The following is a 15,019-nucleotide window of genomic DNA, read 5'->3' on the forward strand; positions in this document are numbered from 1 at the left end:
TCTACTGCCCTGCTGTTCTGAGTAGACACCCTGTCATATTTCCACAGGGGATACAATCAACCCTAATATCACTAGGACTTGAGTCTGCAGCTAAAGGACAGATTTGCTTTTCAATTGAGATCTGTTCCATGAACCTTTTGTGTTTTGGCCTCAGTGGGGGCTGAATAGTGCTCTTTGAACCAGAAATGCAATGTGGCATTGTCTGCTTTAATCTTCTGACTCCATTATGACATGCCATACAAATCCAAAAGGGCTATGGAAGAGAAGAGTGTGGTCTTTAGACAGCAAGGTAGTGGCGGCTCTTGGGAACGAACTGTTTGTGCTTAGAGGAGATAATATGGGGAAGTAAACAGAAAGGCTAATCAAACTTCAAGACGCTCAATCAGAATGCTAAGCGCTAAGTTTTGATTATCCTTGATTAGAACTGCGCAATCAAAAGGACAACAAGATGACAAACTTAACCAACAATACTTTCCCTGCCACTTTGCCAGTAGCACAGAGTTTTGCTGTCAAACTTCAGTCTGTGTGATTGAAATGATAATGATTTCTTTGAAGGATGGAAGATAGAAGCGGGTTCTTCTCATCATAGAGAGGCACTGATATACATTCTGGTCATTGTCTATTTTCAAGCCTTTGTGACACACATGTCAAAATAACCTAAGCTCTATGAGCAACAAAGCCTCTTTTGTTACTCTTTGTGTAATTTACTGCAGCAGCGGTGGATGACTTTTGCCAGGAGTGTGTTATTGCTCTTGCACAAGTCAGTCAAATTGTTAGATGAGCAGCCAAATGTCTGTCCTTGTGACCCTTGTGCTCCAGCAGCTTGTTCTCTTTGTATGATCGTGCATCATCAATTTCAGGTAACAAAATTGTGGGAATTGTGTTTTGTGGCAGAACTCAGCAGAAGACGAGCGACATTGTCACCGTGTCAGAAGCCATAAAAAGCTAATCAGACTCGCAGTGGCTGTGGCTCTGGCTTCTTTGACAGACTCATCAACTTCTGAATCACTCTGTTTCCCTCTTCAATATCACCATGCATGGATTCTACATGACAAGTACCCCATAAACGTACAAGTAAGTATGCACTCATCTCACCCCTGATCATCTAATAAGCAGTCGTGCTTGGATCATCTGAATTTTCACCGCTGAAAAATCCGCCGTTATTACCAAAGAGTGCCAGTCCAAGATGTAATTCAATAATAAAGAGAATGACAGTTTGCACGCTGTTGCCTTTATGTGGCTAATGGAATCGCTGGAGTGGCAGACGCTCCTATCCTTTCTGATGGAAGTATAACAGAATGAAAGGCTCTGTTTGTTTCTTCACAGTCGCCTCTTTCAGATGCAGGCCAAGATGCTGGGTTAATGACCCATGAGAAATAAGCAAATGTTTAAGTAAATGCACTCACAAGGGGGGAAAAGGCTTTTACCAAGGCAGCGTATCAATATTTTAAACGGTTCCCATTGCCGTCTTCTCCTAACTCGATTAGTTGTGTGATGTGTCCTGACAGCGGTGTTGTTAGCGATAGCCCATTAGCTGTGCCTGTCGTCCTGTTTTCCATTGGCATGCTGCAAAACACCCTTATATTTCATAATTTGTTTTGCTATCAGAGCTGATTTGTAAATGCGCAAATTCTAATTAGCAGCAGCTACTGTTTCTAATTAATTAAATATTAAACGGATCCTGCGGTGGACGCTTTTCTCCCCGTTCCCCAGATGGAAGTTATGCGCTATGCAAATTACACTCCTCGCCTTTTAGGTTGTCAGCACTTTTAAAGCGTTGCATTCTTTGACCAAAAAAACAAACCAAAACACTTTCTTCCCCTGGTCGTTTGTTTTGCATCTGCAGTCTTGTTTGAATTAGTATTTATTTATCTTAGCTGCTCTGCTTGCTTCTTTTTTTTTTTTTTTTTTTATAAAATGTACAGCCCATGGAATCACTGTTCTGTTTAGCTTTATTAGAGTTGTCTTAATCTCAGGCCTGGCTGGATTTTCTCAGAGGTGTTTTTTTCTTCTCAGTGACTTTAGACAGTGGGGCAATACATATTTATTTTTTTTTTACATTTTTCGTCCACTCAATTTATGCAAAAATTTCAATGAGAGAGAAAATGCCAAGTAAGAATTTGTGCACATACAAAGTAGGAATATTGCAACCAAGGCTAACAAAGTGTCTGCATTTTAATTTGTATTTCAGTTGAGTGTTGCACACAGTATAATTTGCAGAAATTTCCCCCATTAGTATCCGGATCTCAAACATAATTGCAGACTTATGCACTATTTAGAAGTTTGAGAGTTATGTACAGTATACTGGGTGGAGCTTGAAAAAAACAAAAAACAAAAACATGGCCGGTGTCAATTATGTGTGATTCTGGACTTTCATAAATAATAGTTATTTTAATGTTCTTTTGAAGTTCACCTCCCCAATACACATACAGTGGTCAGAGGATGGGCACTTTAATATGAATTGCTCATTATAAATCTATTTTATTAATCTCTCTGTTTATTTATTTAATGGATTAGGCAATGAATAAACTTAAAATATAGCAGATGGGTGCTTGACCATCTTATCCTTTAATCTGTATGCATATTATCTTTACAGGAAAGTGCATCAAATTGTGAAGTGTGACAAATAGCTCACATCCCAAAAAATCCCCAGACCACAGTTTAGTATCTAATTGCTTCATTAAATTGTGTGCACAACTACTGTATATTATATGTAAAAATACAATAATTGTTATTATATATTATTAATAAATCAAATTAAATTAATTACAGAATGTGCTGTAACAAGCACTATTTTATTCATTGACAAATAATAATGGTAGAAGTCATATTTGTTAATCAAACATCCAGTGACTAATGTGATTATGGACAATGATCATTCATGCAGCTATATACTGACTAGACTAATTATATTTCACTTACATTCATTTATTTAAATGCTTTCCATCTTCACATGCATATTTCATTGCATATCATTTAAAATGACCTTGCATGCTTATATTGTATTACATTTGACAGTAAAGAAAATTTACCTGCATAAGTATTTACGTAAATTTCAGAGTTAAGAATACATGCCTTTATTCAAATGAGGTTACACCATTGCACATACAAAACAAATAATCAAAAGATATGGAAAAGCATGCCTTAAATCAACTTTATACATTAATATTACTGTTTGCTAATGATCACTTCTGTTGTTTTAGTCTCTAGACAGTAGTCACCAAGTCCAGTTCCAGCACCATAATGTTTCTTTGACAGTTGCTTGCTTTTGACTGGCTGTGATTTGAAGAGCTTTCAGATATTTCATTTGTATTGAAATGCCAGACATTTATTGAATGCCCACTTATCCCAAGTGAACTTCAGTCTAATTAAGTTTCAAGAACCACATCCATCAAGCTATTGAGGCAGTTAATTTGCCATTGCCTCCTGGATCCGTGCTCCCTTCCCAAATCGCTGAAATTCGCACGGGCGCCATCTCATCGCCATTGTACGAATCTCTTCACTTGCTGGGCTGAAGCTGGTATGGCCATTTCGTAATAATGTTCATCCCACGTTCTATCAAACACACTTCCAGAAAATAAAATTGTCCATTGTAAGCGATTGTAAAAGAATGTGCTTTGGAGCTTGTCTTTGTCTGTTAGGGAATTAGATATATAAATAATTAGTTTAAACCATTGTCTGTAGGATTCCTCCATTTGTTTATTTGTTTGTTTGGTCAACATATCCACATCCAAAGGACAAAAACACACCATGATTCGATTCAAACACTGAAAGTACCCTATGTACCCTACTGTATAACCCACTGCTAATCTAATCAGAGGATCTGTTTATTCTAAATATGTGTTCACTTTTTTGAGTTTTGTTTTTGTCTTTGCACTGGCTGGAGCTGTTTAAAACTAAAAAGGCTCGTCTGACGACATTGTTGGAACGATATATGATCAACAATAAATTGCTGCATTGTTTTTGTCATTTTATAGTCAACATATTAAATTTTAATGAACTTTATATTGTGCATTTTAAAGAGAAGAAAACAATTTGGCTCTTGCCTAAAATGTTCTTTTTTAATAAAAAGCAAAACAACTTTTATGCACCAATTGTGATTTGAAACAGAAACTCTCTTGTTCACTATGTTGCTTTGAGAAATGCCCGAAAATTACAGCCATAGTGACTAATTTGTTTTGTTTTACATTGCCAAGATGGAGTTAACATTTCTTTTGCAAATAATATGACTTTCAAGTGCTTGGTACAGACCATTTTGTGAAAAAGTGTGCATATTATTTACCAATCGGCCAATCAACATCTATAATATTAACTTAATTTCTTCATGAACATTAAGTTTAGTGCTAAAAAGAGTTTACTTGAAAATGACAAATGAAATGTACAGTGTACTTAAAGTACACCTGCAAGTTGATAGGAGGATTATTGGTAACACTTTATTTTAGGGATCAGAAATCAGCCAGTTATTAATGACTAATAACTGCTTTTGCTTTATTTTATGTCTCTTTTCTTATTGCATTTACAGCATTTATTTATTATTGGAAAACAACAAATGTTCACTTTAGAACAGATAACGTTTTATATTTATTTCATACTTATAAGCTACACATTCACACAGTGTACTGGGAACTTATAAAGTGTGTTTTTTTGCCATTTACAAGCTATTAGTACCTTTTATTCGTAGCTAACAAGGTCAACGTTATGACAGAAACAAGTGTAAAGGGGCTATAAGACAAAAATAAGAACAAATTAAGGCCTTATAAATAATTTGTAATAGCATTCACGTCCATAACTAGTCATTAACTAAAGCAGTTATTAATCATTACTTACTGGCTAATTTCTGATGCCTAAAATAAAGTGTTACCAGATAATTTTTTTTCACCGTACAAAAAGATGTTAAACAAATACAAAATGTACATTTTGAGGTAGTTGAGATGTCTATTATTTTAAAATAACCTCCTCTTCTATATTTTTCATCTCACATTGCTCTCCTTGATTGCTATTTGTTTGAGTAGCTAAAAAGAAATCAAAAATGCAGATTGCAATTTATCTACTTTTGCAAAACAATACAAATAATCTTAATAATCCTCAGTGTTGGAAGGATACCAATGAGCTAATAAGGACCTATGGGTATTTTAATTATAGTACACTGCATCTGTGTGCCAATTAAAAACATGGATATTAGCAGTAGGTAGCCTGAATGAAAAATTAGCTGCACCATCTAATTGGCAATCAATTTGGTATTCTCATCCACTGTACAGATGAAAACGACTAATTTAATCTCTTTTTTTTCTGTAATTTTCACAGAGGTATCAGTGAGAGCACATCTACATAATAATCAGCACAATTACTACTCTCTGTCCTTATTAAGCAAGCGAGCCTGATTATTGTGAAACTTTTCACAATAGAACTTTTACTCCTACAGCTCATAAAGTGTGTTTGGAGTCACGGACCACACAGTGTCATTGTTCTCCGTTCTCAAGACAAGATGAATGATTTTTTAATTACTCAAGCATGTGAGACAGTGATACAATCCAACAGGAACATAAGAGCATTTGTATAAACCCCTTTTGTGTTAATCAAACAATAGAGATTCCTCTGATGATGAATCTTCTGAAACTCAGATAATTAGCTGGTAAAAAAAAAACCCAACAAAAACAAAACAAAACTCAATTGTTTGTTTTCCCTCCCTGTCTTTGGAGTTATGTCAGCTCTGCAAATAATTCTCCCCGCACTGGGGTTCTCATGTGCACTGCAGCTCTTTCAGAAGGGCTAACAGGAGTTAGTTCACACCATCAGAACATGCTCTCATTAGTGCAATTATGCTTTTGTGCTTCATTTTTTCCCCCTCTTTTTTTCTTCATTTTCCCATTTTCTGCCAGCCTATGCACCATTCTATTTTGCTGCATACAAACCCCCCATTCGCTCCCACCCCCTCCACACTATTTGTCATGAAATCCCTCATTTGCTGGATCCCAAGGAAGGCAGATTATGCTTATTTTTCATTTGGACAGAGTGAGATGGAGCCAGGTGTTTGGCAGCAGCAGAGTGTTCAGGTGTAACCGGTTGGGCGATGGGACCTGACGAGCCAAGCCCGATGAAAGATGAGGCGTAGAAGATTTCGGGGAGCGGGACACCCCACTGCCCGCTCCCTCAAGAGCACCACCCGCCGATTAGGGAGAGAGAGGGGAAAAAAATCTTCCAGTGGAAATCTGCATCATAGCGTGATCACTTGCCACTGCCTTAATTAGCTCGTTTCAGCCTTGATGAAAGTGCAAGGCTTGCAGAAGCCAATATGGCAGCTTCTCGCTGTGCTAAACTCATCACGATTGCTCTGGAACTTTCAAGGTGAAATCATGAAAAGTTTTTTCTAAGGTCTATAAGGCTTTATAGGTTTTCAGGATATTCTTAATTGCTTGGTAAAGTGACCTTTTTGCATGCTTTTTGCATGTCTTAATTCACTATCTTATCCTGCACTGATCTTCAATAGTAGATCATGACTGCTAGATTATTCCACAGGTTACTCTTAAACTACTAGGTGTATACAAACTAAATAATAATCCTATACAAGGCAGAGTCAACTCAAAGAAAAACAGGTGACATAGAAGCAATGAGGATGAGAGAGCACTAGAACCAAACACATTCACAATCTGTGTGTGAGGGTTAGAACAGTGCTCAAGTGCTACAAACCAAACTGTGCATGACAGAATATTATAAACTAAAGTTGCACTATTTACAGCAATGGTCTAAATAAATTTGGTTTTATTTTTATAGTGCTTTTAGCAATAAACATTGTCACTAGGAAGCTCTACAGAAAACTCAATGTAGATTTATGGGCCTAATGAGCAAGCCAGGGGCCTGTAGCACACTAAAGATACACTAAAGTTGATTATGCTACAGCACACTTTTGTGCACTTCGGTACACTCACGTCGATGATTCATGCACTTAAAATGTGCTACAAAATCAAACTATACTTAAACTTGCTTCATTTAGTTTTACTGGGCTTTATTGAAGCCTAGATTTAATTGCTTCGTGTGTACTCAATCAAACTATTTCAAGTAGACTTTGGTGTGTTTTAAATATACTATAGTGTACTTTTGTGTATGCAATATTCTCTGTGAGTAGAAAATTCAGGAAGGGCCACTTGATGCCTCAAGTAAATAGGCAAAATATTATTGCAGACATTTAAATAAAGAAAACACAGAGCAAACTAAAACACATCTAGATAGACATTTGCTGTACATATACACTCAGAGGGAGAGAGAAGTGGGAATAAGAAGAGTGAATGATATATACTGTATTCTGTATATAATGCTAGACCGTAACTAGCCTCAGAGGAGGGATGAGGGAAAGCTAACTCTTTATTAATGCCATAAAAGCAATACGCTTTGATGTACTGGTTGATTTCTTGCTGCAGATAATATCTAGGCTATATCCTCTGGCACTGACAGGACTTTTCAGGCTAAATCAGCATTACTATATTTGGCTATGCCGCAGAGTACGACTGAAATAGGGAATATGTATCTAATGACTAAGTCTCACAGCACTAATTGGACATTCTTATTCCCCTTTCCCTACAGAACGTCTGCGTCATTACTCCTAGGAGGAACACTATGTACGTGTGTGTGTGTGTGTGTGTGTGTGTGTGTGTGTGTGTGTGTGTGTGTGTGTGTGTGCGTGCGTGTGCGTGTGTGCCCCAACTGCTCGCTCAAGCAGTAAATTACCTATTGGACTTATCTTGATTAAAAGAAGTGTAATATCTGTAAGTTAAATGATATGAAGATTGGTGCCAGGGGGTTTCAAAAATGAGAACAATGTCTCAGCTGATTTCTATGGTCAGATCGAGGACTGCAAAGGCTCTGGTGAAAATGAAGGTGTAACAAGGACCCAGGACATTTCCCCTCCCTGCCAGCAGATGTCATACTGAATTCTAGCATACATTTTTACTTCCCTTCCCACATCCTACACTAAACAGTCCTTGAACATTGTTTCAATGTGACTTCTTGCCAATAACATGTACACTATATGGACAAAAGTATTGGGACACCTGACTTTTCCAGCAGTATGTGGTTCTTTCTCAAACTATTACCCCAAAGTAGTGTAAGGCGCACAAGTGTAAAGTGTGTCTTTGGATAGTTCACTTTAACTAGGAGACCCAAACCTGTTTCAGCATGACAGTGCCCCTGTGCATAAAGTCAGCTCCATGTAGATATGCTTTTAACAGGTTAGGGTAGAAGATCTCCTGCTATAGAGCTTTAACCTCAACCCAACTGAACACCTTTGGGATAAATTGACTGCACCCCAGGCCTCCTCAACCTTCATCAGTACTTGACCATACTAACAACCTTGCATTTGGATGAGCACAAATCTCCACAAGCACACTCCTAAAAGAGTGAGAACAATTAAAAGAACAAATTGGTGTTAAATGTGGAATGTAATTTTCAAAAGCCACATACAATACCTATGACCAGGTGTCTGAAAACATTTGGCAATATAGTATATTGATGGGTCATGCTCACTGATCTAACTTGACCCTTGCGTTTATTGTTAGACTTGCTTGTTTGTTAACCTTTTTTTTTTTTGTCTCTCAATCTGCCATATTACAGAAGGAAAACGATCTTTATAATGAAACAAAAATCTACTGCCAGCAATCAAGCGCTTATCATCATAATCATCAACATGCAGCCGCTTGTTGAGTTGCTCTTGTGCGATCAAAAAGCCTTTTCACATGCTTCCAACAAGAGAAAAAAGAAAACAATAAAGCCTTCATGCACTTTTTGGCCTTTTTTGTTGAGGGTTTTTGATGGTGGGTTGACTGAATTGTGGATGGTGTGGATGTATTTATGTACTGACATGCTAATTGTATGTATTTTTCCTATTTTCTTTGCATTTTTATTGTGTTTTGTGTTACCGTATGAAACATACAAACGTAGACAAATGTATTGAGACACCTGACTTTTCCATTCGCTTTTCCCATCACTTGACCTAGAAGTCCCAAACATGTTTCAGCATGACTATGAGCTTGTACATAAAGCCAGGTCCACAGGGAGCATCTTTTGACCATAAAGCTTCTTCATGGTGAAATGTTCTGAACATTGACTAGTGGCTAATGCCAAATCACTCTATGAAACTTTGCTACTAGGTGAGGCCCAGTGTATGAAGTAAAAATTGTGTAAGAGAGTTAAATAAAATTACGGTGTTAGTAAGATTTTTTCCTTTTTTCCTTAAGGCTGCTTTTACATACAGTAAATATACAGTCGTATTTGAAAAAGCGATACCTTTTGAGTCAAGTGCGCATTGATTTAAGTTTCTATTGCATTCTATTGCATATTATATTTGCTGCATAGCTACATTACACACTTTATATCAAACCATGACATACATGTCTTGGTTGATGAACTGTAACAACAAATATGCTATTGATTTTACCATTCATAACTATTCATGTAAAATTTCCATGGAGTAATGCGCTGTTGTCTTTTGCAGGGCTGGGGGCAGAGGTGGTCATTTACCATATTCTTATAGGAGAGTGAAAAATGGATTTAGTGTATGTCATTCTAGTGGGGTGGTTTCATTGTGGTGCATGTACTGTAAACCAGCATTTCTGTGTCCCTGCAAAGCAAAATTGATTGACACACTTCCGCTTGTGATAAATGCTTTGTTATTATGGCCAGTATCATGCTATTGACTATGAGCTTGTAATTACACTCACACATATACAATCGACATTATATCAATACAGTGCATTCAAGTGAAAATGAAACAAAATTCACTGGCAGTGTAAAGATCAAACCTCTATGACATTTAGGGTCACCTCACCTCACCTCACCTCACCTCACCTCACCTCACCTCACCTCAACTCAACTCACCTCACCTCACCTTACCTCAGGAAAGCGATGCTGGCTACTTCATAGTGTTTCTTGGTGATCATACTCTCCAAAGAACACAAGAAAGTTGTCCACACAGACACACAAACATGTTCTGCAGTGCATACACCAATTCTTTTCTCTCTATAGGCTGCTTCAGGAGTTGCTCTGATCTATTGGTTGCCATTTGTCATGGAACAAAAACCTTTAGGTTTATTTTTTTTCCTCTACTTCTCCTTGAATTCATTATACAGAGCCACACTAATGTGCCTTTGTCTGCTCTTTCTCGGTACAAATGCTCCCTGCATTATTGTGTAAGCGTCCCGAATTGAAACATCAGTCTGGTGAAATATTGACTTTAATATCTCATTTGAAAAATTCATGAAACCTTTGATGTTAAATCCATACTCAATTTAGCAAAATGCCACTAAAATATGCAGGGCTGGGGAGGGAGGTTGGAGGGAAGTAGAAAGCATTATTGTCTGTGTTTCTGTAGAGAAATTACATTTTATGGCCGTTACACCGATCCTTACTGTGTTTTCTTTCCTTTTTTTCTTTGCCGTCTTGGGAGAAGAGGGGGGTATCGTAGTGGAGGCGACCCATTAGAGGCAAAATGAAAAGAGCTATTGATTGGTCTCTTATTCCTCCACTCTTTGCCTCATTTCCTAAATGCACAGTAATAAGGGCTTAGCCGTGGTGACACACAATAAGCCTTAATGAATTAAACTTTAGGGAATTAGTGAGTGCGAGTGTGATGATTCACATATGTCCCTATAAGTGTTGGCCTCGCATTTTGTTTTGCTGTTTAGAGTTCCAGCTGCTTTCATCCTTTATCAAGAGCATGCCCACCCCTAATAGCACTGTAATGCAATCATGACAATATATGATGATTTCTATTTACAAAGAAGAGCTGCTCTTTTCCACACGAATAGGAAAGGCGGGGTTTGCGAATGGATTGAGATGTTTTAAGTAGCACCACACTACAATTCAATTTCTTGAGGCTAATTATGATCAAACGTGGCCTTTTGAAATGAAGGGTTATGGCAGGTAGCAATGAGGAAGCTTTTAGCAAATGGAATTTGCTAAAAGAGGAGAGAGGGAGTGTGAAGGGGAAAAGGCTGAGAGTGAGAGAGAGGGGCCTGTGAAATGAAATGACAGCCAGACGAATGTCATAAAATCCACTCGCGTGCTAAAAGATCCGCATTTGGGTATGGTAAGCACTTTAGCATGGCCTATGGATCAAACAGTAGAGAGAAGGAGGAGGAAAGAAAAACCCCCATTAAACAGCAACAACACATAGAGAGCTAAATCTTCTCGCTCTTACTCTCTCATTCTTTCTCATTCTCTTCAATCACCCAATATATTCGTGCCCAACTCTCCACCTCCCATCCCGTCCCAAAACAAAGGGACATTCTTCCTTGTTTTTTGTCGACAGGCCTTCCCTTTGTGTGCACTCGATTAGTAAGGAATACTATGGCACACATCAGAACAGGTCCGCCTCTTCTATTAAAACTCATTCCTCAAGAGATGGCTATCAAAGCCAAACACACACGCTGTCTAGGACTTCAGCTCAAGCAGAGACGGTGATTTTTACAAAATGAAATGACAACAACCCGACCCTCATGCAAAAGCAGGGGCAATCATTTCCTTCAGCTGCAAAAAATCCCTGCTGATGATTTCAGCATTTCAGAACATGTTGCAGAGGTTGACTTTAAGTATTTAAGTAAATCCTGGGAATTATAAGAACTAAATAGTTCACACTGGATCTAAAGAGAAGCAGGAAACCCTGCACGTGTTCCAAATGATTATATGCCCGCGGGACAAGGGAGTAGGGGGTGTGGAACCATATGAGGAAAAGAATTGAAAACAGACCCCTATACTATGCCTGTTAATGAGAAATGCTTCTCTTGTCTTGTCCACATTTGCCTTGACATAGCTCCCAGTTTATTTTCCCATGATTTGTTGGGTCAGTGTAATAGTGTCTAGTGTCTGATATTGTAATCTATGCTGATTACTGAGAAGCCTCTTAAAAATTATTTTCTTCTAGAGGAAGAAAAATATCATCTGTAAATGATAAATAAAACAATTTATCTACAAAGTGGCTTAAAATACATTATATGAACAAATGTTTGTGAACAACTGGCCATAAGATTTGTATGCGTTTTTAAACATCCCATTCCACATTTAGTTCCTTTTTGATATTATAATAACCTCCACTCCTCTGGGAAGATGTTCCACTAGATTTTGGTGTGTGCTTGTGGAGATTTTTTCACATTTAGCCATAAGAGTGTTAGTAAATCAAGTGTTGGTATAGGGTGAGGAGATCTGCAGTGCCGTCAGCATTCCAATTAATCCCAAAAGTTATCAATAAGGTTATGATCGGAGCTCTATAACAGGCTACTCAAGATCTTCCATTCCAAACCAGCTAAAGCATATCTTCAAGGAAATGGCTTTGTGCTGGAACATTATGCTGGAATAGGTTTGGGTCTTCTTGTTCAAGTGAAGAGAAAATGTAATGCTACCACATCCAAAGTTATCCTATACTATTGTGCACCTTCAGCTTTATGGTAACAGTTTGGGGAAGAACAACATATGGCTGGAACAGTCAGGTGACCCAATATGTTTGTTCATATATAATGTATGTATTGTATGTAGTTGCAGTAGTATGTTAGTATGCTGGACCAAGTAAAAATTCAGGCTGCCTTTGTGTGGCTGAGACATGAATTATTCATAGCCTAAAGCTCTGTCAATGAATATTATATATATATATATATATATATATATATATATATATATATATATATATATATATATATATATATATACACACACACACACACACACACACACACACACACACACACACACACACACATGCTCACATGCACCTGCACCTGCACACACAAGAACATGCTGACAAACAAGATAAGGTATTTATATACATGCTGCATGATGGGAAAACCCACAGGTAAACTTTAATGACTCTAATCAAACCTAAGTATATTTTACCAAAACTATGTAGATGTTTTATTTACATTCTCACCACATATACTACTACTTATATACTACTTCTTACCTATATGAAGGAACTGGTTTAACAAATTAAGCTGTTAGGATGGAAATCTGTCTAAAGAAAATGCTCTAATTGCTTAGCCTGTTAGTAAAAACTGCTTTTTTCTCACACAATTAAAGTCAACTGTTGATCAAGTTGTTGGTTACACACAATAAAGGAACAGACATAAATCTAATAGATTATTTTTACATAGTATTAATAGCAGTAGTCTGTAATGAAACCATGACACTGGTTTCACTATATAGATGCAATAACTAATGTAAATATAATAGTTGAAATCTAATCAAAAATGTAAGCTTTGACCAACAGCTATAGTCTCATCTCCAATATAAAACTTTGAAAAGTGAATACTGATGATGATGATGATCTTGATCATGATCAGATGGCTGTTTGTGGCTGACATTTACTTTAAGTGACTAGTTAGATTGATATGGATCATGCTTATGATCAGAATTATTACATCATAAACTCCTAATCGTTAATAAAATATCACCAATGTTATTTTTTTTTCAAATGAGATGATTTAAGGATTTCAAATTGTACAAAATGTCAACATTCTTACAATGAGAAAAGTTTCCTGGGCCATCACACATATTGGAAACACACATAGATGTTTGAGTGTGTTTGTAGAGATTTGTGATTTGTGAGATTCAGCCACAAAGGCATTAGTAAAGTCAGATACTAATGTGAGGAGGCCTGGGGTGCAGTCAATGTTCCAGTTCATCCCAAAGACGATTAGTAGGGTTGAGGTTGCAGCTCTATAGCAGTACACTCAATATCTTCCACTTCAACCAATGTAAACCATATCTTTATGGAGCTCATTTTGCAAACATGGGCATTGCCTGGCTGAAACAGGCAGAGGTGGCAAAAGTATACACATCCTTCACTTAAGTAGAAGTACAGACACTCATGTTTTTAAAAGACTGAAGTACTGACTATACATTTTCACCCAAGTTAAAGAAAAGATTATTACTACTTGTTAAGTGTCATGCCGGTAACTGGACCTCACATTATATTAATATATTAATACAAAACGAAATCCAAATGATGATCAGGTGATCAGGAATGTCTCTGTTCTCAATTATGTTTACATCACTGACTCCCTCTGTCTCATACATGTTAGCCATACTTCTTGTTGCCTTCTGCCTTGCTCATTGTTAGCTTGGTAGGCTAGCCTAGGTCTATGGTGCGAGATAGCCAGGAAATGATACACCAGTGGTTGGTTGAAAAAGCCGTGCAATGACAGAAAATAGGTTGATGTGCTGAAAATACAATGCAATGAGAAGAAAAACAATGACATTTCACCAAATAGATTAAAGTATAAAAGTTGTCTAAAAAATAAATAGTGAAGTAAAGTACTGATATGAGAAAGATCTACTTAAATACAATAATAAAGTATTTGTTACTTCCCACCTCTGGTTTGGGTTTACTAATGTAAGTGAAAAGAAAGATTTCATGTCTAAAGACATTCTATACAATTGTGTGCCTTCATGTTTGTGGTAACAGTTTGGGGAAAAAACACATAAGGCTGAAAAAGTCAGGTATCCCATTCGTTCATATAGCATGTACAGTCTCTACCTTATTATTGAGAAGTGTGCTTAATGTGTATAGTAAAACAGTCATTTTAAATATAATAATTAGCATCAAGAATGTTTAGTTCTAATAACTTAATTAAAAGCCACAGTATTTAGTGATGTAATAAAAAGTAAACTTTTAAGAAAGATTTACTTTTGCCTGTGTAGACTTTCAGAGGTGAGGCAGGATGAGTGCACTCATGCAATTTCAATATGACTTATTTAATTTAGCCTTAAGCAAATTTCAAAAGAAGACAGACTATATTTAACATTGTGGATACTATTTTAAATGTTCGCCTGTTTCCTGGAGAATGTTAGAAACTTTTAGAAACAGTCTGTAGTCTTATAGTGACAAAGTAGCCAGTCTTTTCAGTGCTACTCAAAGAGCATTTCATCCAAAAATGAAACTTACATTAATCATGCATTGCTTGACAGGTAGCCTAACTGTAGCCAGGTCATTTATATTTGTTGATGGCTTGTAACCACCTCATTTTATTACTACTTAAGG

The sequence above is a fragment of the Silurus meridionalis genome, chromosome 1 (genome assembly GCF_014805685.1).
Source record: "Silurus meridionalis isolate SWU-2019-XX chromosome 1, ASM1480568v1, whole genome shotgun sequence".
Lineage (NCBI taxonomy): Eukaryota > Metazoa > Chordata > Actinopteri > Siluriformes > Siluridae > Silurus > Silurus meridionalis.